The following is a 5,032-nucleotide window of genomic DNA, read 5'->3' on the forward strand; positions in this document are numbered from 1 at the left end:
AGAAAATGTGCTTATTCCTCCGTTGCTACTGTACGTTGCAGTAAGAAGCTATTCTGTTCTCTGCACACAATTCAGTGCTATATCGCATTGAAGAACAAGTTGAAAAATGGGTTGGTTCAAATGGCTCTGAGCACTATGGGACTTAACATCTGAGGTCATCAGTCCCCTAGAACTTAGAACTACTTAAACCTAATTAACCTAAGGACATCACACACATACATGTCCGAGGCAGGATTCTAGTGCGGCCGTAGCAGTCGCGCTGTTCCAGACTGAAGCGCCTAGAATCGCTCGGTCACAGAGGCCGGCTAACAGATTGAAGCATTTACTTCTTCAATGTGATAACATTTCCTCAAAAATGAACAACTATCAGCGTTTTCTTCCTGTCTAACTGTAAAGTAAATGCATCCATCACCCAGTTACGCGTTCTTCTTCTTCGCTTATCAGTCAGTCACGCTACTCTGTTCCCCCCTCTTCATTCCTTATGTTTCTATCACGTTCCCCTTTCTCCCCCTGTGCCACCCTCATTGTGCACCCCCAGTTCAAGCGCGCCTGACTGCCTTTCTAACTCCGCTTTTCATAAGCTAATGTAAGCTCTGCTTTTTACTATACAGCCACCACTGCTTTCTACTGCTTAACTAAATATCTCTAAGTTCTGCATCCCGTCTTAAGTGTAAGTCATTTTCTATCACTTGTATCGTTATGTGAAAGTAAGGTAAAATATGTAGAACATCTTGGTATACTCTAATACAAGAAAAAAAAGATGCACCACGACGGAATTATCCGAATGGGAAGCGGTAGTTGTGATCTACATTTACGGACAGACAAATGATTACAATTTAAGAAAAAATGGATGATTTATTCAAGAAAAAATGAAATAATCGTATGGCGTTGATGATCGGGAGTCCCCGCTTGGGAAAGATAGGCCGCCGAGGTGCAAGTCTTTCCAGTTGATGCCAGAGACAGAGCTTCACAAATCGAGGAAGTGAGTAAGGCGTTGGCCCACGTCTTGTTACTATGCAAGCAGTTTTTCGAGTTGTCATTGACTGACAGAATTTTTGAATGTCTTCCTGAGGGATATCGTGTAAAATTCTGTCCAATTGGCGCGTTAGATCGTCAAAATGCCGAGCTGGCTGGAAGACTCTGCTCATAATGCTCCAAAAGTTCTACGTTGTGGAAAGATCCGGCGACCTTGTTGGCCCAGGCAGGGTGTGACGAGAACGAAGATGAGCTGTAGAAAGTCTCGCCGTGTGCGAGCGGGCATTGTATTGCTGAAATGTAAGCCCAGGATGGCTTCCCATGAAGGGGAACAAAACAAGGCGTAGAATATCGTCGACGTACCGCCGTGCTGTAAGGTTGCCGCGGATGACGACCAAAGGTGTCCTGCTATGAAAAGAAATGCTACCCCAGACCATCACTCCCGGTTGTTGGGCCGTATGGCAGGCGACAGCTAGATAGGTTTCCCAGCGCTGTCTGTGGCGTTTCCAGACACGTCTTCGCTGCTCATCGGGGCTCCATTTGAAGCGGGACTCATCACTGAAGACAATTCCACTCCAGTCATTCAGATTCCAGGCCAAAGACCTGTTTGGAGACGAAGCAAGCAGTTGTGGGATACCAAACTGGTTGTAGCCATACGGCCCGACAAGTAGTCATGGCCTCCGGTTGCATTCCTTTTCACAGCAGAACCCTTTAGCTGTCACCCACGGCAATCTTACAGCACAGCTGTACGTGACGATGTTCTACACCCCGTTTTGTTGCCCTTCATGGCAAGCCCTTCTGGTGTTACGTATTAGCAAGATAAATGCCCTCCTGCACACTGCGAGAGTTTCTACTGCCTGTCTTCGTGCTTGCCAAACCATACCTTGGGCAACAACGTCGCCGAATCTCTCCTCAAACTGAGAAAATTAGGAGCATTATGGGCAGGGCCCTCTTCTCTCAGGAGGTCAACCGACAACTCTACCAATCAATGTCAAGCCGAATTAACTGCTTGCATAAGGGCCAGATGTGGACCAATGTCTTATTGATTAGCTCAATTTGTGAAGCTCTTTCTCTTGAATAAATCATCCAATTTTTCTAAAACTGTAACAATTTGTTTTTCTCTACATGTACATCATATCTTCCGATTTCCGTCCCATTCGGATAATTCCTTCATGATGCATCTTTTTTTCTATTTTGTCTTAGTGTATATGATGAGATAAGATCTGATGATCCTAATCTTGTCAAGAAAACTAAGTAAATAAAACTATCCGTACCTCTGTATATAATAGTTAATGTACAACTATCACTGCCTGGAAAACAAAACCGAGACTGCATTGAATGCAGCACTGAGGTCGGACAGGAAAGTGGGCTTTACTGTTATCAACAGTAGGTATTGTGAATGAATAAAACAAAGCGCATGTCGTCGACGTGTGCACTGCTATGTAGATATTTTCAGTCCAACAGAGGGAAAAAGATAAATTGTGGTAAGAAATTACAGTGAAATGAGCCATAGGACATTGTGAGTTTTTTATACAAAAAAACTGAGATAATGCCTCGGAGTAGCCTATAGACTTTTATCGGTAGAGTTGGCATTACTACTCTATGAAATAAGCAATCTGAATTTCCATTTATCAGTACACTGTATGAACAGTGTTATCCATTTCCGAATATACCATCAGGGACATATTTCACTGTGCTTTTTGGATTGTGTAACTTGTTTTAGCTGTCGAATTCTATTTGTATGTATGTAGGTGAAGCCTTAAAATTAGAGTTCTTTGTATATTTATTGACATATATACTCTACTAGAAGCTGATTAGTGCACGTTCCTTTAACTTCAGTATACAGCCATGTATCTAGTGCATTGTTCTAGGTTCTTGTTTTATATTATTTTTTCCGAGAGCTTTACTTAATGAAGTGGTCTAAAATTATTTAATTTATATTATTCATGTGAATAGGGGGTCTCAGATAATTAAATCTTACTGCTTTTATAGCCTGAGGCAAACGGCGTTAACTATCTGGACGTGTTCCCAAATCACGCAACACGTTCTTCATGAGTAAAGCCTTTTACTTTGCCGATATATCTATTAACTTAGGCTATTTTTCTTTTCTGGGAGGGTTTGCCTCTTTAAAATGATCTCTAAAATTTATCCTTTACACAAGAACCATCCCATTATCACATTAATCTTCCTGCTGATTACTGACAAGGTTGGCAGTATATTTATTTTTGCTACAGAACGTCTGGAAAATTTTTCGATGGTCTTCCTAAATTTTTTATTTTATCAGCTTCCGTGATTAAACACCCACCACGACGGGAAATCGATTATCTGCCTGCGCCGGAAATTTATACCTGAGAGATCCTTCTTTCGATCTACCAAAAAGGATTCAATAGCGAGGATAAATAACAAAATTGGTAAGTCAGATCTGAGTCTTCCATCTGTCACGCATCAGTTAAAAATAGATTGAATCGAGACTCGGTCGGAAACAGTATATTTCCGCATTCGTCACTCCATTGCATATTGCTCCCTGTCACATTAACGAGACAGATTAAATGGCACTTTTTTGCACATTTGCACTTCGTTTGAGCACCTGACTGAGTCTGGCATATCCTGACATTACCGCTAAAACGAGAGAGGGCGCTTCTGGGCCTACATTTACGCCACAGCTTTGCAGGCTTTAACATTTTTAGTTGGTATTCCGATTAACACATCCTTCCTATTTCCTGGGTGAAGCAGATTTCACGTTCGTTAATGTGTTTAATTTATCTACAGTGTTGTGTTATCCAGCCGTGTTTGGCCGCGGATGCCCCCGTCGGAGGTTCGAGTCTTCCCTCGGGCATGGTTGTGTTTGTGTCGTCCTTAGCGTAATTTAGTTTGACTTAGATTAAGTAGTGTGTAAGCTTAGGGACCTATGACTTCAGCAGCTTGGTACCAAAAGATATTACCACAAATTTCCAACCGTGTTTTGCATGCTGAAGACTAAGCTGTGGCCCGTTGCCAACGCTATGAACAACAAAATAACATCAAACACAAAATACAGTGATGAATGTTTAGTACGACACTTAGACGACAGGATTTTTTTGCGTTAAAAGAATTTAATTTTGAACAACGTATACGGAAAAAATTACTATTTTTCCATCGCGTCAAATTTGATTACAGTGTAGTAATAGCTTTTCCCAATGACAAAGTACTTTTTTCAGATCATCCAACTACATTCTAGCAATACGGTAATTGTTTCCTTTGAGATTTTCGCTCCCTCTCAACCTGAACCCGACTATCCTTTAAACAATAAGTTTTATTGGGAAAGCAGTGATAAAACTTTCCAGTTTCGTCGGCGATGAAGACATTTTTCACGTCGTATTATTCACGTACTGAAGGCAATGTAGACTGCAATGAATCTGTAGTCACAGTCAGTAACATTTCGTTACCCTAAACGCAGACATTTTCTGACGCTATGCCATTCTCTTTCCTGGATTTGCAGAAAACACAGCAGCAGTCTGTTTTGCGAGCCCAACAGCTCATTCCAGCGTTAGAACTCCTGATAGGGAGCATTCTGACACAGAGCTTGTGGATCCAAACCAGTTACGTAGTCTCTGCAAGTTCATGTTTAGCCGTTCTCATGCATTTCCTGCTTCAATCGAACATTGCGCAATTTGTTCTCAGTTTTTAATTATCCTCGACACTGTAGAGATTGCAATATGAAACGGTTTACAAATTTCCGTTTTCGACCTCCGTTTTAGACGACAAGCAACTCCGTCTTATTTTAAGCGAATCGGTGACTCTTTCCGACTGGATTTCTGAACGTGAGAAAGTTATTTACAGCAGCCGTGTTTAAAAGGCATGAAACGATTTTAACGCAAATGAACTCTTTTCACCGGGGTGGCCGAGCGGTTCTAGGCGCTACAGTCCGGAGCCGCGCGACCGCTACGGTCGCAGGTTCGAATCCTGCCTCGGGCATGGATGTGTGTGATGTTCTTAGGTTAGTTAGGTTTAAGTAGTTCTAAGTTCTAGGGGACTGATGACCTCAGAAGTTAAGTCCCATAGTGCTCAGAGCCATTTG

The sequence above is a fragment of the Schistocerca americana genome, chromosome 4 (genome assembly GCF_021461395.2).
Source record: "Schistocerca americana isolate TAMUIC-IGC-003095 chromosome 4, iqSchAmer2.1, whole genome shotgun sequence".
In the NCBI taxonomy this organism is placed as follows: Eukaryota; Metazoa; Arthropoda; class Insecta; order Orthoptera; family Acrididae; genus Schistocerca; species Schistocerca americana.